The sequence below is a fragment of the Polistes canadensis genome, unplaced genomic scaffold, assembly GCF_001313835.1.
Source record: "Polistes canadensis isolate GaletaPanama2010 unplaced genomic scaffold, ASM131383v1 scaffold_150, whole genome shotgun sequence".
Classification (NCBI taxonomy): Eukaryota; Metazoa; Arthropoda; class Insecta; order Hymenoptera; family Vespidae; genus Polistes; species Polistes canadensis.
Genome location: NW_014569697.1, coordinates 134,828 through 161,898, shown reverse-complemented (window position 1 = coordinate 161,898; position 27,071 = coordinate 134,828). Strand labels below are relative to the sequence as shown.

The following is a 27,071-nucleotide window of genomic DNA, read 5'->3' as shown; positions in this document are numbered from 1 at the left end:
CCCACCCCACTCATACCTGCCGATTATGACATTTAATTCAACGTAAAAAAAGTTTCGACAATTTTGATCTGTTTTTTTTTCTTTTCTTACTATTACTACTCGGTAAACGCGTTGATTTTCTTTCTTTATTCCTTTTTTTTTTCTTGTCGTTTCTTTTTTATTAGCCTATTTCTTAGTTCGTCTAGTTTATCGTGGCAAGCAAAACGTCGTGAAATGCTTGTTTAGATTCAATCTCAGGGATCAGAGGCATTGTGTTACCTCGAATCTTTCTAGACACGTCGTAGAAAAGCTAAGAAACTTTGCGTTACCAGGTTACATACTCTCGAGTGTATCTTCGCGGTACGCGATGATGGTTTTCCAACGTTCTTGGAATTTTTATTACATAATTTTCTCTCCTTTCTTTTTATTTTTTCTTTTTATTTTTATTCTCACACTCGGGGCTGACGTGAGTATTGGGAAAAAAAATGGGATATCATTTGTTTTCTCGTAACTTACCGTGAAATGATATATATATATATATATATATTTTTTTTTCGTATCGAAATTTAGAATACACGTAGTTTAGAGTGTCAACAAAAAAACAAATAAAAAGATTAAATATTGTCCGATTTGTAATATAATTTTTTAATACACGCCTCAATTAATGTACTTAAATATTAATAAACGTATATGGTGTACCTTACCTGAGGTGTATCTGGTGAAAAACTTAAAATATCGTAAATAAAATGTAATACAAAAATAATATTTAATTTCAGATAAATAAAATATGTGTGTGTGTGTGTGTTAATGAAATGGGGGAATATATAATAGTAATATGAAACGATAAGAAAATTTGATAAAAGAAAATATTGAAAAGTTAAAGAAAATTGAGTCGTCATTATTCGTAAAATACTATTGCTTCGTTAACGAGATTCCCTTATTCTTCTTCTTGCTTCTTCTTCTTCTTCTTCTTCTTCTTCTTCTTCTTCTTCTTCTTCTTCTCGATTGTTTCCTACGGCATAGCTTTATACAAATCAAGAGAACTCTTTAAATCGTTTCTGTTTTCTACTAATAGTTTCGAGCGATCCCTTCGTTTTCTCCCATTAAGCATTTCCGCGAACTGAGAGTAGGAAAAGGAAGAAGAGGAGGAAGAGGAGGAAGTGGAGGAAGAGGAGGAGGAAAGGGGGAGGGAGGGAGTTGGGTAGAAAATTGGAGCGACGATAATTAAAGAAGTTTTATCCGAGTCCGATAGGATCCTGTGTAAGTAATCTTTCCAAGTCTTTCTATCTACTCACTTCTCTTTCTTTCTTTCTATCTTTCTTTCTTTTCTTTTTTTCTTATTTCAAAAATAAAGCAAAAGAAAAACGATAGGAGACGTAAGAAAGGAAATAAAGTAAGAAAGAAAGTGGAAGAAGAGATATGACTATTTTCAAACTTGAATCTAACTATTTCTATATATATATATATATATATAATAGAGTTACTTCTTTTTATATAATAATGTCAGTTTCGGGAATAAATCGAATTAATCTGTTTTTTTTTTTTAGATTTCTTTTTATTTCTTCTTCTTCTTCTTTCTTTTTTCGTTTTTATCCTTTTTCAATCGATATACGAAAATGATTAGATTTCGAATTAATCGTATATTTGTTTTCTTTTTTGTTTATTTAACTTTTTAAGAAAATTAATTTTTATTGTTCGAAAAATATATATAATATGTGAGATTGGTCTTAAAGATTATTATCATTTAATCGAATCTCTTTTACACAAAAACAATATTATGTGTTATTTTATTTAATTATATATATGAGTTATAGGAAAAGATAATGATTAAAAAAATATCAAAATTATTCGTAATTAAAAGAAAACGATCACACAAAATCTTATTTATAATCTTTACCAAATTGTTAATTTTTATTATTAAGATTTATCTATAGTGTGAGATAGAAAAAATGTATGATAGCTTATTTCATAGGATTATCTTTACAGATTTTCCTCTTCGAAGATAGAGATAGATATCTCATCTGTCAACAATCATTTTGATCTCTTCTATGATATCTCATCTCATGAAAACGAATGTTAAACTCGTCTCATACTCCGTATATCATTCTATCTCGATAATTATCAAAGTTAAAATCGTTAACCATAATTAAAGTACGAGCAAATAAATTCCCAAAGGTTATTAGAGTGCAATCGAATTGCAGATGGTCGAATAAAGATGTTGAAGAAATTGGAAAGGAAAAAAGAAAAAGAGACAAAAAAATCAAGAAAACGCGTATCGTTCGAATTAAAGGGTGGGTTGGTGGTGGTGATGGTGGGAAGAGAAGAAATTTTCTGTAATGAAGATAGAACTAGAAACGCGAGAAAGAGAGAGAGAGAGAGAATAATATACATGACTCAGTCTAACTCGTACTTTCTATGAGTTAACACATACATTTAAACTTATATATATATACATACATATAACCCATCCAAATACACACATAGAGATAAGAAATGTTTGCATTCGTATAAGAGAAAGAGATGGTAGGTAGAAAGATAGAGAAATAGAAGTAGAGAAAAGGGGTAAAGAGAAGTGTTGGGCAAGCCAACCAACCAACCAACCAACCAACCAACGAACCAGCCCATCGTACGACAGGAGAGATAGCATTATCAGAATTTCGTTGAAGGTAAACTCGACTAATTTTAACTAACGTTGGAAATATCGCAAAACTTTTGAGCTACGAACGCCGCTCACACCGGCAAACAATTTATCTAGGTGTCTTGATCCTCTATCCGAATGAACGAACCAACCACACGAGTTTTGCTAAAAGATGGAGAAAGAGATCGAAAACGAGAAGATTTGTAGTCTATCACTTCTCAACATCTTTATTTCTCTCTCTCTCTCTCTCTCTTTCATTTCACGCCAACCTAGCCCATAGACGTAGTTACATACACAGAGACACACACAAATACTATTTTATTCGTACAAAGACAAGTCACGCATACTATAAACAACATCTACATACACACATACACACACTTGAAACGCTTAGGTGTTTCCATTCCCTTCGACTTCGTACTCTTACTTATCCACTTGCTTTGCGCGCTCTGATAGGGGGACTTTAGTACCATCTAAAGTACAGTATAACCCAGGGAATTATAGTACTGCTCCCGTACCTGCAATATACTTCGTGGTAGCAACTTAATAAGCCGATAGGATAGGATCGCAGAGTAAAAGTGGTTGGTGGTGGTCGAACACCTTTCCTTCTATTTCAAAACCCTTCTTCTCCTTGTCGTCGTTCAACCATCGAACGACCGATATCTACGTCAAAGTTAATCGTAAGATAATTAGGTTATTATTTTATCATACCCTATATATTATACTCTTCTCGAACTTTTATCATTGATTATTTTATTCTATTTTGATTGATTTATTGATTGATTGATTTATTTATTTATTTTCTTTTTTTAACAGATGAATTTTTAGATCAGTTCGATATCGTTATTTTAAACAAAAATAATATTTCGTGCTTGTTCTTTCGATAACTCTTTTTATTTTTTTTCTTTCCTCATATTATAAAGATCGTAGTTACTTGAGAATTTATTTCGTTACGTAATTATACGTTTGTACTACTAATTTTTTCTTTTTGAATAATTATTAATGAATATATATTTCATAGATAAAATAATATACATGTACGTAATAGTTTGAGATTAAAACGGTTACCGTTATCAAGAAAAAAGAATGAGACAACTTAATATTCTCGTTCTTAGAATTTATTCATACAAAAATAAAAAGATTAGAATTATCTGAGAATTAATTTTATTACATAATTATAGGCTCGTATTACTCAATGTTTGAATAATTATAAATGATTATATATATTTCATAGATAATAATATGCAAGTAAATAACAGTTTAAAATGAACACGTTGAACAAATAAATTCATTACACACATTCATACCATAATAGTATAATAATAATAAATATTATCAAATCAAACAAACAATCTATAATAAATATTTATCGTTAAAACTATATACACACGTTTGTTACATTCAAAAATTTTAACAATAAAAAAGAAACAAAAAAATACGTAATAGTTGGAAATAAAAATCATTGAAACTTCGTTCAAATAAATATCTTCTATCGTAAAACTAATCACAATATAATATATCCTATACAATTTAAACAAGATTAAACTGTTAGAATAAAGATAGATCGTCACTTCGATAATAAACGAGAGAATACAAATGAAAGAAAGACAAAAATAAAAAGAAACTTAAGAAAAAGGCGTGCACGTCGTTGACTATAATCACTGAGTAGATATAAATGAGACTATAAGAAAGAGAATCCCAGAACAGAAGGGTGATGGTGGTAGTGGTGTTAGGTGATGGTAGCTGTAGAAAACTGTGGGTGCTAGGGGGGAAACTAGGGGGAACAAGAAGAAGCTATGGGGGTAGCTGAGGGGAGCTGTGGGGGGAGCTTGGAGTTTAGAATGGTTTTAGTATTGAGCTTTTAAGTGGAATTTATCTCGAGCGTGACTATAAGCAGATGCGGTTTATATTCGTTCGCGTATAGAGATAAGTTTAACGCGAGTATGACGATCGTACTTACGTTATCTTTACATTACGGGGGGGGGGAAGAGGGGGAAGAGGGGGAGGAGTCTCTCGATTATACCTCAGAGAAAGAGAGTCGAGAACGAAAAGAGGGAAACGTGAGGAAAGAAAAGAATAGAAAAGGAAAATGTAAGAGAAATATAGAAACGAATCTCTATTTCTTCCGCTCGACGCGTTCGTGAAAACATCCTCGTACGCTTTAACGCTTTGACAACGATGTAAGACAGTAATTTATAATCCCGTGAAACGAGCGTTTCCACCCAAGAAAAGCTGTGCTGCTTATCTGAGAAACGCACACGAGAATAAGAGAAAGAAGAGATAGTGGGTGGTATAGAAAAATGTTCGAAGGAAAAAGATAGTGAGTGAACGTTAGAGTGAGTGAGTGAATGAATGAGAGAGAGAGAGAGAGAGAGAGAGAGAGAGAGAGAGAGAGAGAGAGAGATATATATTTAAAGAAAAAGACATTTTAGTGAAAGAAAGAAAGAATAAGAATGCTTTCGGTAAGAAAGCTTTTTAATGGCCAATATATCTCGTTACTTTTATCGTATTCGATGAACCAGTATATATCGTAGTTATTTTTTTTTTAAAGTTCTTTTTTTTGTTCTTTCCCCCTCCCTTTTTTATTTTCTTTTTTTCTTTTTTTCTTCTTCTTCTTTTTATATTCTCTCCTTTTATATATTCACTTGCATTATAATGGATACGTTATAACTCGTAACCGTGTATATTATGGGTGGTGGTATTTAGTTAATATTCGTATATTTTGTATTTAAAAGTATGTTTATACGTATTATTATTATTACGATGTTTTATCTTGCAGACAAAACTAAAATGTCAAAGAAATATATTTCTCTGAAGGATACTAAAATCTCGTTAATATTTTACTTTAATTACTTTTTTTCCTGATATTTTCCTAACTATTTTTGTTCATTGTTATCTTTATTTTTCTCGTATTTCTAACGTCCGGTCTTTCATTTTACGTTAGTTAAATTTTTCAGAAAATTTCTTTACGAAAGAGACAAACCTTTCGGTCGAGTAAATATCGATCACAGACTCTTTCGTTTGTTTTCATATTTTCACGTTTGAATTTTAGATTTTGTTAAGTATATATATATGTACGTGTTTACGTATTTATATTTTAATGATGCGCGCGTTATTTTAACATCAAACGTTTGAATATTTATCTTTCATTTTTTTTTTCGTTCCCCCATCCATTTCGCGCGCGTTGATTCGCTTAATTATTTATTTATTTCTTATCAATGTTTGTCCGTGAAATTTATTTCATAATAGCCGATAGCCGTACCAATACGAATCTCACGTATTCGAAAATCACGTTACAACAACGGGCGGACGTATCATCGTAAAATTATTAATAACCCAATGAAATTGTAGATATCCTCCAGGCGATAAGTAAAAAACGAACGTTAGTGTAAACATTGCCAAACCGTACCTACAAATACTCGTCCGAGTTATAAATCATGAATTCAACGAGGACCGAATAATATTCCTAATTTCAATTCAACAATATATTATTCACATCAAAACTATCTCCTATAATATTTGCATTGACAAATTTACATTTTTCCGATTGTCCAAAATTTCATTTCCCTTAATTCAAATCCCTAATTTGTCACACATATCGTATATATTTTTTCTCTATTAGTTCATTCATTAATTCATTCATTCATTCATTCATACTTTTTGCTTCCACATTCTCAAACATCGGCTAATGAAGTAAAAGAAAAAAAATGGAAATAAAAAACATATAAGTACAAATCTCGTAATAAAATTGTTCGTAGTTAGACTCACGAGAATGAACTAATGGATGAGGAAAAAGAAAACGGGGCTGAAAAGTAAATAAAAATATAAAAAGAAAGAAAATCATTTGAAAAAGATATATATATATATATATATAATAATATATTGTATTATATAAATAAATGTGGATATATATATAATATTTAAATAATATATATAATATTTGTATTACCAAGACGAAAAGCATAATAAAAAAATAATAATATATTGTATTATATAAATAAATGTGGATATAAATATAATATTTAAGTAATATATATAATATTTGTATTCCCAAGATGAAAAACATTTTAAATTTCGACGTATTCTGTTCGTTGCACACTCGCATATAATGACACATATATACACGCAACCACATATGTATACACATATATATACACGTAGATACACAAGGATACAGAAGAGACATATAATTCGCGTATAAGCGATAGTTCGTTTCATAATCCCTAGAGATATTAATCGTCATTAGCGTTGGAGGTAGGATTTGGACCCTTTTAAACCTCATTTCCAGTGACTCTGTCGAAAAAGTAGGTTACAAGCTTTGCTCTCTGCGGAAATGGAATCTCGCGTTTGTAGCCGTTACCGGTGACATCGAAGAATAAAGGTTATCGATTCTTTTCTCATAGACGACGACGACGACGACGAAGACGATGAAGAAGAAAACGAGGACAGAAAGAGTTGGAAGAACGAAAAGCGACCTACTACTCTTCCGTTCTTATATTCCGGAGATTTCATCTATAAACGCGTAACAATCTGATAGGAGAACGATTCTCAACGTTGACCAGTCATCCGTTAAAATTTTCTGAAAGAACACTTTTAAGTACTTAAAACGACACCAGAGAATTTCTTTTTTTTCTACATTATTTTTTACTTTTTCTCATACCACTTCGTATCGAAAAAATAATATAAGTTAAAAGTTAGTTTTATTTTCTTATCGAAATAATTAATCGCAGGAAAATTCGTATTTATATTATTTATTATAAGATGTTTGTATTTTTTTGTGATATTAACGGAAAGAAGAAAAATTAGAAAAATGCATACAATGGAGATTTATTATTTTATTACAAATATTATTTGTTTTTATAATGTTAATTTATTATTTATATTTCTGTGCCCGTTGATATTCCGATAGAATACTTTGAAGTAACTATTTAAAACGACGCTAGAAAATTTTTTTCTTTTATTTTTAGAGATTGAGTTTTTCTTTTCATAGTATTACATAAATACAAATCGTTAAAAGTTAATTTTACTTTCCTATGAAAATATTTAATGAATCAGAACTCGTATTTATGTAAAGTATATATTACACAAATTTTATTTGAAGTTTCATTTTATTTTTTAAAAAAATTTTGTTTTATTTCAAACGAAGCACGTTCGTATCGTAAATGAAACGATCATTGAATTAGATGAACTAAAAGAAAATAGGATATTTTTCTTTTTCTTTTGTAGAATGTGTATTCGTTGCACCGAAAAAATCGGGTGCCATTTTCATCAAATCTTACCGCTTCAAAAAAGATAGAAGATCCTTTCTAGAACTCGGGTAGTTTTCTTCTTCGTTGTTGGCTCGAGTAAGGACCAATTTCGTAGAAAATTGCTAGTTCCGTTTGCAATCGGTTATCGGTTTCTTCTTTTAGATTCTACGAGAGTATCTCTTCATCGTTGTTCCTTGATATACCCCTTGATATGGTTAGTGTTTTCATCGGGGGAAAAAAAAACAAACAAACAAACAAACTAACAATTGAAATTAATTAAACGTTAGAACACAAATGAGAAATCAAATCAAATCAATTAATTTACACAATAATATTCCACATTTATTTATATAATATAATATATTATTATAGATCAGCTTTATACGCGATTGCAATTATCGATTCTACGTTCCAATAAAATTCATGAATTTTTTTCTTTTAACTGCATCGAGAGAGAAAAAAAGAGAGAAAGAAAGAGAAGAAAATAACAAATAGTATAATCGAGAAAGAAATAAAATACGAGAAAAAGTTTTAAATTAAACCCGAGGGTATAAACTATAAATAAATTCAAGTACACAAGATATAGACGTGTACAATATATATATATATATATACATATATATATACATGTATACAATATATATGTGTACAATATATATATATACATAGGTTGAATTTCTAAGCAAACGGCAGTCAATCGTTTGCCTGGGGCCAAGACGAATGTTCCAGGGGTTAGTTAATAACTGTTTCGAGCATGTTTACTGATATTGCAACTCGAAATCTCCGTATTGAAACTTTCTCTCTCTGTCTGTCTGTCTATCTGTCTCTCTCTCTTTCTCTTTCTCTATTGCGATAACGCCTTAATGTTACCGTTTATATCTCTACCTTCTAACTTTCTACTATACACGTTTCCCAATACTAAAGACTTTGTTCAACATCAAGATGGACAGATTTTATTGCGAATCGAATATCCGAGATGAATATTTTCATTCGTACACACGTATCCGTTAGATATGCATCGTTTTATATTAAACAGAAAGCAAGAAAAAAAAAGAAAGAGAAAGAGAGAGAATATATATTAAATAATTTACCACAAAATTGTGTTAAACGTATAATAAAACTAATGAACAAATATTAGAGTAACGTTTAGTTCGAAGAAGAGGTAAACGCGTATAAAAGTTTATCTACCGAAATAATAATTAACCGTGAAATTATTTCTTCAACTTTTATAATAGTTTTAAATATAAAATAAAAATTCAATAAAAAAAAGAAAACTATTACAAACTAACTCGTGTGTGTGTGTGGGAAAGGATAGAATAATAATTATTCATTTTATACATAAATTTTGGAAACTCTTTCTATCTCTTTCTCTCTTACAATAGAAACATATCGAATAATTTTACATACGTTCAACGAAAATACGTGAATAGAGTTCGATAAAAAAAAAACAAACAAAAAAAGTATATTAAAAGTTGAATAATAGAACGAAAAAAGTTTTCTCATATATTAAGAATTTGTATTTTGAAATAGACAACAATTTTCAAATATAGAATAATACGAAGAAGGTTGAAAGAAAGTAGAGTTTGAAGGAAATAAGGGAAAATAAGGGAGAAGGGTTAAGAGTAAATTTGTAAAGTAACCGTGTTCTTAGATAGTTATATGACGATGAGAATATAGGAGAGTAAGTGAGATAGTAAAAGTGAATAAGTGAGTAAGTGAGTAAGGAAAAGAGAAAGAGAGAGAATTAAGAGAGAAAGGGGTGCGAAAGAGAAGCTCAAGCTTTCGCGTGGTCTCTGCTTATTACCTTATCGGCTAATGCTCTTATCGTGGAACAGGTTCTCTAGCTACCTCCTACTGGTGGTGCTCTTGCCTGACTCTAAACTAATCTAAAATGCAGAGAACCACAAAGCAGCTGCACTAGCATAGGGATTGGCTTGTGTGCAGTCTAGCAAGAGAGTAGAAACGATATATAGGTGTTACAGAGCAAAAGGTGAAGGGTCAGTACACCAACGAACCCCGATAATGTTCCCCTTTCTTCCCTACCCCTTTCCCTACCCCTTTCCTTCCGTTTTGTTCCGTTCTGTTCTGTTCTGTTCCGTTCGGAAAACTAATCTCACTGCCAGACTATTTTCATTCGTTTCGACACACGTAAACCGAGATGCGCATACCACTTCATTTTCCATTCGCATTAACACGTTTACCAAACCTTCTTTCAACCACTCAAACCMCCCCCCCCCACACCCAACCTGTGTGCCTGTTATTACTTTTTTATTTCTTTTTTCGTCTTTCTCTTTTCTTTCTTCTATTTATTCCTTCTTCTTCTTTCTTCCTTCTCATATTTATTTTTTCTTTTTTTATACTTCGTTCGCGCTTATACACGCGCGCTATTTTAAATTGGCACCCTCATAGCTGACGGCACCGTTCCGAGCCTGCTTCGACCGCTTGGTTTAATCTTCAAAGTGTCAATTTCTATCTCCACTTTTTTCCCCCTCTCTTTCTCTGTCTGTCTGTATGTCTGTCTGTCTTTCTATATTTCGGAATAGCACGTTTAACGTGCTTTACATACAATTTTGTATTTTACCCGAACTTCTATCTCTCTCTCTCTCTCTCTCTCTCTCTCTCTTTATTCTTTTTTTTTTTTTGCTTAAAAAATGTAATTCCTACGACACACGATGTTTATTTAATGCAAATTTATAAGAACACTTTACTTTAGAAAGAAAATTGCGAATTAAGTATAATAAGCTCGATGAAATAAGCCTAACGATAAATTGTGTTCTATGCATGAAAAATTAATTATTTTATTTAACGGCAATCCTTCTTCTTGCTTTCATTGTCTTCGTTTTGCGAATAAATTGAAAGAAGAAGAAGAAGAAGAAGAAGAAGAAGAAAAAAAAAAGGAACGAAAATAAACGATATGGAAAAACAAATTACTCTTTTCCCTTTTTTACTTTCTCTTTATATTAAACGCAAAAAAAAACAACAAAAAATGGGTTCCAAAATCTTGTTGACTTTAATTCTTGACACGGTTTCGTTCACGGTTAAGAGAACCGTTTTAATGAGCATAGATTAAAAAAAAATAAAAGGAAAAGAGAAATAAAACGACTTAGGCTTACGTTCAAGGTCGTCGGGAGTTTGGTTAGAAAAATGATGATTTTTTAGTTGCGAAATTGAAACGTCGTTCATCTATTATATTCATCTTTTGTGCACACGCTTGTACACACACAAAACATGCTTTTATTTATTTACTTCTTTCTTTCTTTCTTTTTCACCCACTTTACAATGGTTTAACATGAACAAAAGACGAAAGGTGTCTCGACGATGGAAAGAAATATAGGGGAGGGAAAAAAAAAATGTTCTTTTTCAATACCCCAAGAACTGCCTGGCGGATGAGAAAAATTCACGGCTGATGGTTAAGGTGCGTTTGAGTTAAGAGTAAAAAGCTCATGGAATACGTAACGTGGTGCAAGCTAGGCAAGCTAATGAACGCGATGGTGTTCCCCCCTTTTTTTTTTTTCTTTTTTTTTCCTTTCCATTTTTCCATTCTTTCTTTCTTTCTTTCTTTCTTTTCTTTTCTTTTCTTTTCCTTTCGTTCTTTTCTTTATTCCTCTTTCTTTCATTTCTTTTTCCCTTTTCCTACCCTTCTTTCTGTTTTCTTTCTTTCTTTCTCTCTCTCTCTCTCTCTCTCTCTCTCTCTTTCTTTTGGTAAAAGTCAGTGCAGTCCTCGTTCGGTACGAGCAAACGAATGCTGTACTTAGAAAAAGGTTGAATTAAATTACGACGAAACCTGGAAATTCTTCGGGTTGAGTAGCCTCTTCAACGCGGAAAAAAAAAGAAAAAAAAAAAATTAAAAAAAAAAAAAAAGAAGGAAGGAAAGAAAAAAGAAATAGGAGGAGGAGGAAGAAGAAGAAGAAACGAAAGAAACAAAAACAAAAAAAAGAAGTAGAACGTTAAACGTACGCACGTAGTAGAATTTTTTTCGTTTAAACCACCCACCCCAAACCACCCTCCACACACCCCCTTCCTTACTGGTCTGCCATGACAACCGTCGCCATTATACCACGTCTTCTTTCTCTTTCAATTTTTCCAATCGAATTTTTGTAATATTCCACTTTGTACAATATCAAACCCAGATCTGGTTAGCGTAGTCGGCACGTAATTATCATAAAACGTAATTATTATTATTAGTATTGTTATTACGAGACGAAATTGTTCTACATTTGAAATCGTAATCGTAATCCGCGTAATTGGAATCGCTTTCGATGACTCTCTCTCTCTCTCTCTCTCTCTCTGTATAAATATTCAATATAGGAAAAAAAGGATTGTGGGAATCGTGCGAATACGAAATTTCTTTTTTAAAAAAATAATATTAGGATCTTTAAATGCTATAGCACGAGCGTTATAGCTCTCATTTGCTTTTTACGGATAAAAAAAAGAAAAAAAAAAATAAGATAAAAAGAATATACAAAACTATAAAAATATATAAAAGTTTTGGGATATCAGTTATAAATAATTATATTTAAATTCAAGATTTTTGTTTGATACAGAAGAATGAACAAGCGAGAAAGAAAAAGAAAAAGAGAGAGAAAAAAAAAAAAGAAAAATTAACATTGAAAAAATACATCGAAAAAATCACCAACGTGGATCATCATTCGTCAAGATAATTTTAATCTCAACAAAAAATCGTATAACAACGATATAAAATAAAAGAAAATTAATAATGTTATATATAGAGAAAAGGTGTTGAAAACCCTTTTACCCTTTTATCTTTACATCCACTTCTTCTTATAGTTACAACGATGTTGATGATAATAATAGTAGTAGTAGTAGCAGTAGTAGCAGTAGTAGTAGTTGATACATAAATATATATACATGTTTTGGGTGTATACCGTGTTAGTTACGTCTGCGGAAACTCGAAAAGTACTTGAGCATGCATCTTGCGCATAAGTGCGACCATGCACTAAACTGCGCGTACGTGCAACCGTTCCTCTAGTGCTTCTGCATTTGAGCGTGGAAAAGTATAACGAGTGGTGTAGGAAGAAGGAGAGAAGAGGAACGGAATAAGGTGGTTGAGGGTGGGGGGGGTTGTAGGAGGAGGAGGAGGAGGAGGGTGACGAAGGGTAGTAAAAGTAGGATGGGGGAGTTTGCGATACGAGAGAAGATAGGGAAGTACGAAGGGTGTGGAAAAGTTTATCTTAGTGGGAACAACGTTAACGTGGTATGGGGAGTGGAGGGAAGGAGTAGGGGAGGGGAGAGACCGGGGGTTTGTGGTATGATGGTAAGTAGTATGTTGGGGGATGGAGAATGTTGCGAAGTTACTCTGCCAGCACCGTCGTATGCACGCGTCGTATTAACAACTTAATTATCCGCGAACAGGAACGTTTCGATCGCACATTTACGAATTTAGACTGTGATCGTTGTGTGTTGCATCAAGAGTTTCATTTAAACATAACTATTAACTAATTTGCTAATTAAATAAATTTCTTAATATTTCGTTGATTCATATATAAATTTGAAAATAAATAATATATTATTTGTATTTGTTATAGAAGATTATATAATAATTATATGAACGCGTTGCAATGATTATTTTTGTTGTAATTTAATTGACTCGTAAATCGTACGAAATTTTGCAATTTTATTTATTTTTATATTACGATTAGTGATGGAAAAAGATTAATTCACATATTATGATAGAGAGAACGAACGCGCGTTCAATTTATGAATAAAATAAATGAATGGTTATATAAAATTTGTTTTGGTATCCCAATATTCGGACAAATAATTTGTATATTTTAATAAAAGATAATATTATAATATCAACGTTGAAATTTAATATTATAATGTGATAGATGATTCATTTTTGTTGAATTTAATTGACAGGCGAATTGTTCAAAATATTGTAACAAACAGAACAACGTTACGATTGTAACATTGTTAATTATTATTCCGATCAATGTGGTTCGAGTATATTCATGTAAAATAACTTACGTCCAAATTATGAATAGAATAAATTAATGATCGGTTCGATAAATCTTTTTTTGACAAAAATTCAGGAGAACGAATATTTTTCTTTTTTTTTTTTTTTTTTCTTCCATGATATTATACATAAAAGAATAGAATTATAAATGTGAAGAAGATTATATTGATATAGGGATCAGAGTTGATATTCGTATAAAATTACGTGAGATGTAATTTAAGTGATTTATTTGACATATGAATAAGTTAAAAATGAAAGATAAAAAGGGGTTACCAGGGAGACAATAGAGAAAGTATCATCACAATCATGAAGTAGCTGACCATTGGTCGCGAATACGAGTTTATAGAAGCGTATCGATGAAGTATTTTTTTTTTTTGTAGAAGTTAGTAATAGACGGGCGCAAACATACCGAATTCGATAGGTGACGTTCGTTCTAGCGTAAAAAATCTTTTCAAAAGGGTCCTTTCCCTCTCTTGACAATGGTGATATTGATGTATGGTAGAACGGAAAAAAAGAGAAGGAGAAAATGGGGAAGAGTAAAAGAGAAACGGGCAGATAGAAAAAGATAGAAAAAGAGAGAGAGTGAGAGAGGGAGATATAAAGGGGTGAGGGAGGGAAAAAGGGAGGGTTAGAGAAACACAGACAAAGAGATTACAAATTGCGAAAACTCTCGCAAATATTTTTGAACGCGCGTGCTTCGGCATAAAACGAAAACCCGAGCTATGAAAATAAATAGCGAGGAGGAATTGGATTTGTTGTTTCGAAACCACCGATAATCCTGGTATATCTTTTATAACAAATTTCTCTTTTTATACACGCACGCACACACACGCACACACGTAGATATGTACATACGTAAACAAGGCGACTGCATTTACTATGTTTCATCTCTTGCAATGTTACGTATCAACCCTATCTTCGTATTTTTCGTTTGTCATTAATTTAATCTGTCTCAATTTTAATGTTTTATTTTTTTCTCGTATATATATATAAATAGATTTATTTTATAATAATATATATATATGTGGAAAACATTTTTATTTGTCTAGATGATTTATTAAATTTTTCTCTTTTCTTTTTTTCTTTTTCTATAAAATAATTCGATATTTTTTCCAATCGCGATGTATTTCATACGATTTTATGGAATATTATAATTAAATGTAAAATATAATTGTTTAAATTGTAACTTTTGTTAGAAAAAGAAACTTACTTGGATGGTTTTTCTTATCTTCTTTTCTCTTCTCAAGTAAGGTAGTTAAAAATGAAATGATAAAATAAGTGGAATCGGTGTACGCTTATCAAAAACACTATGCTTCATGCCCTTTTTTTCTCCCCCAATGAAATTTTTAATAGGGTGTGAAAACGTTGAAATTACGAATTCGAGTCAGGATATAAGGTACGCGTGAATCAGCGAATAAAATATATTAAATACGTGTAAGCATTAGAATCTGCTGGTATCAATATGATAAGCAAAATTTTTTCGTCGTCTCATGCAATAACACGTAAAATAAATGAAAATTTACATGGTATTATCTTTAACACGCGAGAATATACTTATTTAACCCGAAATATTTAAAAATTTGAAAGATTTCATAAGCACGACGTTTATTAAATAACAACGAGAGAATCGAATCGTACGAAAATGTTTGTCGAAAAATCCCAAAGAAGCATAAATAGTAAATAAATATAATATATTTCGTGGTTGTGTGAAAAAAATGTAATGAAAGAAAACAGAGAAAAAGAAAAAAAAAAGGAAAAGATAAATTTCGTTTGGATATTCATAAAAAAAAAAAATTGCGTCGCATCGTGCGTATAAAAATTTGTATTACAAATTTTATCGTAATAAAAATTAACAACCTTGCGTTATAATATTTCGATAAAATTTAAATTCATTCGCGAAAGTATCGACGTAGAATAAGAAAAATGATATAACGTGAGACAGACGATGACGATTAATGATGACGATGATAAGATGAAGAAAAATAAAAAAAATATAGAAAATGTTAAGAAATGGAATATTACTAAAAGAAAAAAATATTAGAAAAAGTTTGAAATTAGATGAGACGTTTCTTGAACGAGAATAGAATGTCTTAAAGGGGTAGGAGATAAGTTGAATAAATGTAATAGGCGGAGAAAGGTAGTAAAGAGCGGCGAGCTCGATGTAATTGCAAAAGAGGATCACCGGATACCATAGATTCTAAGACTTCTCTTTCTCTTAGATAAAGGAACAAGTAAAAGTAGTAGTAGAAGAAGAAGAAGAAGAAGAAGAAGAAGAAGAGGAAGACAAAATTTACAAAGGTCGTATCTCGCGGAGTACTTAAAGTCCAATCGTCTCTCGATCCGATGCGTTTAAAGGTCTCGAAAAATGTCGAAGGAAAGACGAAAGTAGGAAATGAACAGTGATCTTCTAGGAAATTGATTTTTATCCTCGAATAGACTGGAGGTTATCCTCGATAATACGTGGATCCGATGTCGAACAATCAAAATCAAAAAAAAGGTTCATTAATAAATATTGTTTTATGAAAATATTCTGTTTTTTTTTTTTCTCAAATTATTCATCCCCAATTGAAATTTAATGAAATAACATAAACATTCTTCTATGAAAATGTATATATAATTAATCGAATGAATATTTGCTTACAAATATTAGAAATATTGATATCATTATAAAAATGCATAATATATAAATATATGTGGTTGAATTAAAAAAACGATTTCGAGCTTTTAACATAGAAAACAAATTTTCATTTAACTAATCGATTTTAATTAGAATTTTTCTACGTAATCTTAAAACCTTGTAAAACCTGTGTGTCTCGCGTATAAATTTTAATAAATAATCGGATACAAGAGAGATAAACAAGGAAATAAATTCATCTGAAATGTAACCGGATAATAATTTATCTAAAGGAATATTTATAATACGTATAGTATTAACTAGCCAGGTGTTAAATAAGCTCGTAAATTTTTTACTCAATGTTTTATATATACATATATATACATTCATTCATTATTATTATTATTATTATTTTCAAAAATAAATTCCATAAATTTCATTTATTTGAAGCATCGCAAGTACAGCTTCGGATAATGCTATAACGTTACGATCTAATGCAATGCTAATAATAATAATAATAATAATAATAATAATTATAATAATTATAAATGCGTATATACATTAGTTATAGACGAATCGAACTAGCAAATCGTGCCGATACAGCATCATATTTAATGTTTGTATTGTAAAGTACGCTATGCGTCATCGAGAAATTCACAGGAGAGGAAATCAGGTATATATTTCATGCTAGTACATTTCGATTTCAGTTTTCTCTCTCTCACACATGCATACACATATACACACATTCTATCTTTCTCCCTCTTTAATTCTCTTTTAGCTGACAGAGAGGAACGTGGTCTTCGTAATATACCTAAAATTTAGCGAACTTTGTTCGCGATCGGTTGAAACCCTACGTGTAGGTTGCGGTTTCTACAATGGAATTTCATCGGTTCCGTGTAGAAGGTTGTAGTGGTATTCTCGTTGACGCTAGATATTATTAGGTTATACTGGTAATATCAATAGTAGTTAGTAGTAGTAGTAGTAGTAGTAGTAGTAGTGGTAGTAATAATAATAATAATAATAATAATAACGCGGATGTTGATGATGCATCTCGTCCATGAGAATAAATTTATTAGATTTCCTCGAACGAGTTGGATAAAAAAGGAATAAAATCGGGCTGACGAAAAAGTGAACAAGACAAGTTTCTATCTTTTTTTTTTCTGGTATCGCGGCCCATGTCCTCGTTGCCCGATGATGATGAAATCGGAGAAATAGAATTTTTAAAAGTATAATGTTGTAAAAATACAGTGGAAAGCGACGTTGACAAAGCTATGAATTATTCAAAACCGCGCCCAGAGAAATGAGTAGCAGACAGGAGAAGGACACCTCCCCTCCTTCCCTCCTCCACNTCCCCTCCTACCCCCCACCTTGTGAAACTTTTTATTCCTTTTTCTTATTCAACCTTTCTCTTATTTCTCTTACTGTACACTTATTCTCTAGTCTTTCTCTTCTTCCTCTAAACTTACTTTTTTCGATTTTATTCTCTTTCTCTTTCTCTTTCTCTTTCTATCCTTTAGATTTCTTTCCATCCCTTTGTTCGAAGTGACGGACCAGAGTTGTCCTCATTCATCTGAGAATATACTTTCGTTATTCTTTCTCTTTCCAATTCATATCTTTAACTCTTTACCTAAACTATCTTTATCTATCTTCCAGTAGATGACGAGACTTTTACACGTATATAAAAAAGAGAAAGAGAAAGAGGAAGGGAGAGAGAGAGAGAGAGAGAGAGAGAAGTAGGTGAAAGACAAGAATAAAAATTGTATCCAGACAACTTCTACCCCGTTCGTCTTTTTCCATCTTGCTCGAGGTCGAATCGACATAATAAACGAAAAGGAAGAGAAAGAGAGAGAGAGAGAGAGAGAGAGAGAAAGATGATTCATTAACGTGGTTATCGAGAACACCAGGCCGATCAATTTTAATGAAATGAGGTCGTGTCGTGAACGCTTTTCGATACTTCTCACAGTTTGTCTAGTCTCACCTTGCAACCAACTTTGTAATTTTGAATTTTAATAGATCACGAGCTTGCGATATCGATGCCCTTCTAAAAGTTCATAGAAATTTATTTTTACTTGAAACTTCCTCCTTCTCTCTCTCTCTCTCTCTCTCTCTTTTTTTTCTATCATCATAAAAATATAAACGAAGAAAAATAATATTTGAATTTTTGTGTATGTAAAAAAGAAAAAAAATAGAAAAAGATTGTCTCGACGTGCTTGTAAAAGTTTCTTTTCTTTTGTTCACAAATTTTCTCCACATTCGCGTAACATGATATTATATTATATAATAAAAAGAAAATTATTAATTTGTAATATTTCGTATATAAGGAAAATACGCTTATCCGATGTTCTTTTATATTTCTTGAGAAATTATTTTTCATTATCACTTGCAAATTGATGTTATTTTTATTATTATTATTATTATCACATTAATATAAATTCGTTTTGAAAGAAATAGGTGTTAAAGTTTGCATATACTAAGGACTATTTTATTTACTCGATAAAGAATATTGAATTATGGTAAATTAAAGAGAGAGAGAGAGAGAGAGAGAGAGAAAGAGAGAGATAGTTACTGAGATGAAGGGAGAAAAAGGGAGAGGAAAGGGAAGAAGATAGAGATAAGCTATTAAAGCGACGTTTAATCTGCAATTATCTCTCGATCGTTCGCCTTCGAGTCGATCATATCGTCTGCAAAGTTTGCACATTAGAGAAAGATTATCCGAACCGAATGAAATCCGTGGAATTATGGCCAAGGATAAGTAGATGTTTGCATAAATATAACATACATTTACGATAAAGTCATTAAAAAGATTCTTCTTACGTATTATCTTCGATTATATGGTATATTCATTAAAACGTAATTTTAATAATCTCTTTTCCAATAAACAGATTGGATATAATAATATTCCCTAATAAAAAAGAAAAAGAAAGAAAAAAAGGTTACGAGAACTGATATGAAAAAAAAAATTAATAACAGTTAATCGACACGAGATCAATTCGATTTAAATTTAATAAATAAATTGTATAACAATTTTTTCAAACTAACAAAATCGTTTTGTCTAATAATATAATATATATCAAAAATTAATTTTCCTAATTGAAATTCATCTATAATCATATGGTGAAAAAATAAATTTTCACAAGTAACTTCCTCACGAATACTTATTTTTATTCAACACGATAATGTTCTCGATGTATAAGTAATATAATAATAACAATAATAACAAAAAAGAATCATCGATCTTATTGGTAATGCTATGATAAGTTTTATCGGTGAATAAAATTTCCAAGTATCGAAGTCTAGATAAAAGAATAAGAAGAAGAAGAAGAAGAACAAGACACAAAGTGTAAAATACAAAGATAGATAGAAAGAGAGAATAGAGAAACGATGGGGTGGAAGGAAGAGAGTGAGAGAGAAGGTTGTGAATTGAAGAAATAGTCGTCGACAAGGAAGAAAGGGCCAACCGTTCGTTTCGAATTAGACGAAAGTTTCGAAATTGTAAGGCTCCAGAGGACGTGGGCTAGTCGAATGAACGAGAGTGCCAAAGGGAAAAGGGAATTGAATTAAGGGAGACATTTTCTTGGTATGGTGTCTTCTTCCCTTTTCCTACTTCCTCATTTTCTTCTTTCATTCTCTATCTCATTCTCATTCTCATTCTTTTTTCCTTAATCTCTCTTCGATTGCACGTTCCTTGCTCTCGCATTTCCCTTTTTTTTTTTTTTTTAACCGTTTCGTTCATTGCGAATCTCTCGGTCTGTTTAGTTAATGCAGAAAACGTGCTTCATTTAGGTACCGTTAGTGAGAGGGCCAATTTTACTTGCTTAATATGCAAACTGATTCCATTACCGTTCGGACAATTACAACTGGAGATTATTTCGCTACTCTTACGTGTTACACCAGCTCGTTACATTCAACATTTTTGTTGTCTACGACATTTTTAACATTATCCACTTTTTCTCTTCTTTTTATTTTATTCCCCTCCCCCTTTTCGTCGAGGTATAATCCCCTCTCTTTCCCGATCATCGATTTACCTTCGATTTTATACATTTGCATTTGCTTGGTTAATTGAGGAAAGAAAAAGGAAAGAAAAAGTAAAAAGGGGTAAGATTAAAAAAGAAATGAAAATTCACACTTTAAGTACTTCTCTATCGTGACTTTTAATTAATATCGTATCTATCGAATATCTTTCTCTCAATTTCTCTCTCTCTCTTTCTCTCTCTCTCTCTCTCTCTTTTTCTCACTTTATGATATTTTCGAACAGCGATTATCGCCATTTCGTAATCACCTTCCTCCACTTTCCATTTAATCACCGAACCAAATATCCTAGTGCGAAATTTGCCTGGAGAAACTTGAATCTCTCTCTCTCTCTCACACACACACTCTCTCTCTCTCTCTCTCTCTCTCTCTCTTCGATTCCGTTTGAAACTTGTCTTTGGTACTTAATTGAATCGTTGATTAGAAATTTGTGGACGATGATCGGCGCGTAGATCGGTGAAATTGTTTCTACGAATATAATTGAAAATTAAATAAGAGAGATAAAGAGAGAAAAAGTAGAAAAAATTAGACGAAATATATAAAAAAAAAAAGACAAAAAAAAAGACAAAAGATAAAAGAAGTATCATTAATTTATTATACCTAATTGGAATTTTCGGTGGTTATCGTATGAAAACGATCGGAAATTGTGAATATATAATTAGTGAAACTTTGATGAACTCATAATTTAACGCAAATTAGGTTTTGTACGGAAGGATATTTGAAATTTATCGACGTATCGCAAATATGTAATTTCGTTGATTATATTCAGGATAAATTTCAATGATTATTCATTGCAACATCAAATGCAATGGTGAACCATCTGCTTCTCGTGCTGTCCATATGTGACATATTCATTGAATATATATATATATATATATATGTATCATATATGAACAGGTATATATATATATGCAAACTTACATATAATAAGTTTACAATATATACGACAAACTTGTTACATATACCGGATACTCACGTAATTAGAAACGTTATTAGACGAGTAGTAATATAATCGATATTTCATCCGATTAAAACATTGTATAAATTTATAATCTTTCTCATTAAATATTTCAAATTAAACACAGGATTTCGTTCGTTCTAATCATGTTCAAACCTATCGTCCGCGAATTCGTTCATATTTTCGAAAAAGAAAAAAAAACGGTTTAATTGAATTTTTTAAAAAATAAAAACCCAATATATATATTCCCATACGATTTCATTCGATTAGAATTTAATATAAATTACAATATTTCCAATTTATGGGACGAAAATTAAATACGCTCTAACGAATTCACACGAATATTTATGAGAAATTTCTAATCACGTGCGAACATTTAGAAAATTTCATGATTATTTTATTTACTTGCATTTTAGTTAGAATATTTCTCGTTGAAGAGAAAAGCTTTTTAAGATTTATCAGAAATAAATATTATATATTTTTATAATCGTGTAAAAGAGACAAAAATTATTGGTATTAACACGTGACGGTTTGAAAATTTGAAAACCAATTTTTCGTTCTCGTTGAACAATTTCTAATCGCGAGTTACTTTTTTTCCCTTTTTTTTTTTAAATAAAAAGTACGATGAAAATAATGAAATTTTATTCGTTTTTATCTTAAGCAACAAGATCTCATACGCTCCATTAAGATATTAAAACGCCATTTGGATTTTATCGACGATATCTGTGATCTATCTCACTCATTCACACACTCACTCACTCACTCTAACACATTTTTCTTCTTCCATCTCTTTCTTTCTTTCTTTCTTTCTTTCTTTCTTCTTATCGAGCTTTTACAGGTACTCCTCGTAAAGCTTCACGATGACGAACAAGAACAAGAAGAAGAAAAGAAGAAGAATAAGAAGACGACACGAGAAACCGATCCTTTTTCTTTTTTTTTTTTTACCGATCCTATCGACGAGATCGAGTACTTCGATAAGGGACGTTTGCTTCCCTCTTTTCTTTGCTCACCACGAGTTCCAATAACGCTGGATAGATTGAAGAAAGAGAGAGAGAGAGAGAGAGAGGAGAGTGTGTGAGGGAGTGAGAGAGAGAAAGAAAGAGGCCGAGTTTATGAAGTAATAACGAGCTACGCGTCACCTTCTTTATATCTTCTCCTCCATTTTATTCTTCAATGTACATCCATTTTTCTTCTTTTATTTTTCCCTTCTATATTTTTTTTTTTTTTTTTTTTTAAGATAAAGTAAAAATAATTTTCCCGACTATATCGCAGTTGCGTAGTATCAACAAATTTTTACCTTTTATTTTCTTTTCTTTTTTTACTCGTCAAATTTCATCAACGATCGCACCACGTGGACACATTATTTTATTTATATTTATATTAATTAACGGTAAATTTATTGACACTTCGTGTACGGTGAACGGTAGCATATTTTATTTTCTATTTTAATTTATTCTTTGATCTATGTACATATATGTATTTCATTTTTCTTTTTTTTTTAATAACGTAAACATAATTTTCTCGACTATCACAATTGTGTATTAATAAATTTTATCTTTCTTCTTTTCTTTTATGTACTTTTTTATCTTTCTCTAAACGTCAAATTTTATCTCAATGATCTTTTGAACATTATTTTATTTATATTAATAAACTAAACGACAGTTCATGTACCGTAAACGATCAAGTATCAGCTTTTAAATATATATATATATATATTTTGATATATAGTAATGAAATTTTAGCCAATCGGATAGCGAAGAAAATATTTTATTTTATTTAAAAATGAATAACTTACATTTTATACATTTTTATCGTATCTTTTACAAATTACAATACACGAGTACGAATGGTTTAACATTAAACAAAAATAAATGAGCTCATCATTTGGTTAAAAAAAGATATTCGAACGATTTAATTATTGTACACAATAATTCCATCGATGGAAATGAAACATGAAGAATTATTCTGAAATTGTGTAACAATGTTTATGCACATTTATTCCTATAAAATAAATAAATAAATAAATAAATATAACAAAGAGGAAGTGAGGATGAAAGAGTAGTATAGAAATTGAATGGAAAATAATTTTGAAAGTGTAACGGTGAATTTAATCCCATTCTTTTTCTTTCTTTCTTTCATTACTTTTTATTTTCTTTCCATCACAGCATAAGGAAAAGACGTACGGAAAATCATTCGAGTTGCAATTTGATTAGAAGCAACGAAACGCAAAAGTCAGGGCAAAAATTTTCAAAGCGAGCTGTTGCAGCTATGCGAATGCATTTTCGCAATGGAAGAGAAACATCTCGGGCAAGTTCCACGCGCGAGGAAAGTAACTGTGAATGAAAGACTATTCTCGATGAAGGAACGTCGAGAAAGGGGGAAGAAAAAAGTAGAAAGAAAGAAAATATAAAAAAAATGGGGGAGGGAGGGAGAGAGAGAGAGAGAGAGATAAAAGAAAGAAAAAGAAAGAAAGAAATCTCACGATCGTGTATTCAAATGGGAAGAACCAGCTGCTGGTAAGCACGTTCCTTGGTCAAATAATCATATAAAACTTCTCTTTTCCGTCATTCCACTTTCGACTACGCGATTTCATTTAACAAAGAAAGGAAGAAATAAAGAAAGAAAGAAAGAAAGAAAGAAAAAAAAACAACACGGAAAGAGATGAAAAAATAATTTAAGTAAAAAAATAGTCTAGGTAAAAGACCCAGTATGAATTTATATATAAAAATAATATATTATAAAAAAAATAGTACTTATACGTATGACTTAAGTAAATGAGAATACGAGAGTTAAAATAAAATAAAATAAAAAAAAAAATAATAAATGGGATAGAAAAATATTATACAAAATAGAAATAATACACTTGCATGTATGTATATAAGTGAGTATACGTTAGAAAAAATTAATGAAATAGGTGTGAGAGTGTATGCTTGAAACATAAAAAAAAAAAAGAGATAGAAAATGCGAATGCATACACGCGAAAATATGTTACGAATTTATGTATATGTATTTTGTATGTGTAATATTTTTGCATTGTATTTGGTTGTGTGTGCCAATATGTAAATGTATAGAAAATAGAATAGTTCGGCTATCTCTTTTATATATATTTCTTTTATTATTTCGTTTATTTTTTTGTTGTTGTTGTTTTTTTTTTCTTTTTTATTTCCTTTTCGTTCGTAATCCTAGTTTCGTCTTCATTTTCTACCAGTCGTCGTTCGTCGTTCTTTACAATTGCAATCTGGAATGAAATTTTGTCGATCCAGCAACGACTACAAAACGAGTTCTAGTATACACACACACACACACACACACACACACACACACACACACACACACAACAACGACGACGACGACGACGACAACGACAACGATAGTAACCGACCCAATTCAGTATCTAACGAAATGACTCGATTATCTTGCAGCTTATTAAACTGAGAGAAGAAAGGTATCGTCCTTTTTATTTTTTTTTTCTTTTTTTCTTTTTTTTTTACACTTAATTTTCTCACTCTTATCATCAGGCCGCAATTTAAACGCAGCGGTTTTCATTGAAGCCCACTTATCCGCACGCGAGTAACCCCCACACACCCACCACCACACCCCGTTGAGTTAATTTTTGCTGTGGCATCGAGACGATAAAAAAAAGAGAAAAAAAAAAAAATCAACAATAAAGAAGAAAAAAGTTGCGATTATATAAGCGTTAAAAATATTTCATTCGTTTTCCGATAAGAGAATAATTTTTATGGGGAGATCGATTTCTGTTCTTTTCTTTTTTTTTTTTCTTTTTTTCTTTTTTGTTATTTAATATCATCGACACCCGGTGTTCGATGTTTTTCTGGTATCCACACAAAAAATTGCCGGGGATTATAATCGAATTAATAAGAATCCTATTATTTATTTCGTCCGGTATATCAAAAATATAAAGATTATAAATTACAAATTGATCCCCCATTCATTAGATTATAATATAAACATTTATTATAATTTATAAATTTTTACCATGTGTAAAAAAGAAATTACAGACCAATCGAACTCTTGGAATAATAATAATAATAATAATAATAATAATAATCATATATCACACTCGATAAATATTAATATTTCAAAATAAAGATAAAACAATATACGCATTATCATTTCCATTCATTGTTAATAACATGAGACAAAGAAAATCAAGTTTAACTATTCTTCATTGTTAGATTTAAAAAGAACATATAAGGTAGGGGTTACAGGATGGGTGGGGGAGGGGAGGGGGGGGGGTTGGAAAAGGAACAGGGTAGTGTCAGTAACGGTTGTTGTTAGTATATACACGAAACATGTCTCTGGATTGTGACATACGTGACACGAGAAATTAGAGATTCATAATGTCGGCCGTAGAGAGAACGCATATATGCGTTCGCGCCGCAAAGGATGATCCGTTGTGCTCGGTTGTGCGGATTATTCATACGTTCGCTTTTGTATTCCTGAAACAATAATGCAAGCAAAGTCCCCAACCAACCAACCAACAACGGTGGACCGCTTGAAACGAGAGAAACACACGATATGTTCGAGAACAGTGATGATAATCTTAAACTCGAATCTATGTATTATATTGTTTCATATATTTGTGCTTTCTATCCACATTCAATCGTACGTTTTCAATTTTATATATTTTCCATTAAAAATCCGTATATATATTTTTATTGTAGAACAAAAATTATTGAAAATTATTTCAAGTCTTAAACTGCAATCCCATGTTACATTGTTTCATTTATTTTCGTGTGTCTAGTTCATACATTTTACATATCGAAACACATTTTATTTTTTACACAAAAAATCGTATATTGTTTTATTTAAAAATAGTTTGAAAAGTAGTCTTTTTTTTTTGTAAATTTTAAGCTCGAATCCATGTTATATCGGTTCACCTATTATATTTTATTTTCAAATAGTTTGAAAATCCTTTTTATATCTTAAACTGCAATCCATTTTACATTGGTTCACCTAGTTGCGTGTGTCTAATCGTACGTTTCAAATCAAATTCACATTTTCACAAAAAAATCGTATATTCTTTTTTCTGTTAACAAAAATTTGTATAACTTTTTTATATCTTAAACTCGAATCCACGTTATATTGCTTCCCCTATTTGCATGTGTCTAATCGTACGTATCCAATCAAATATATATTTTTTATTAAAAAAAAAAGAAATTGTTAAATATCAAAAATATTCAACGTGTTGTGTTCGATTTTTCATTGAAAAAATTTGATTTCATTTTAAATAATAAAATTGATAAACGTATAAATAAATTAATCATTTTTATTCATTTTTATGGTTACGTACAGATATRAATATTATATATTTTTAAATATTTTAAATATATAGTTGTAGTATTCATAATTRAATATATAGGTTACGTCAAAGATGTACGTATTGATACAAATTACGTATTAATATTATATTATAAATACTCTGAATATTTATTTAATATATTGTACAACTATAAATGGCAACGTTTATTTATTTAATATTATAAAATACGTGAATACAGTGTGTAACAAGTTTATTTTAATTCGCGATTAGAATTTTAATATATTAATATAATATAAATCATTTTTTAAATGTTATAACAGATTTACATATATTCGTTAGAAAC

General features: G+C 30.7%; 1 protein-coding gene across 1 annotated transcript in view; it reads left to right on the top strand.

Annotated features, from left to right (window-relative positions):
- The window catches only part of LOC106788696 (leucine-rich repeat-containing protein 24-like), a gene marked incomplete in the record, with an annotated part of 80,108 nt that overhangs the window by 19,225 nt on the left and 33,812 nt on the right, over positions 1 to 27,071 (top strand).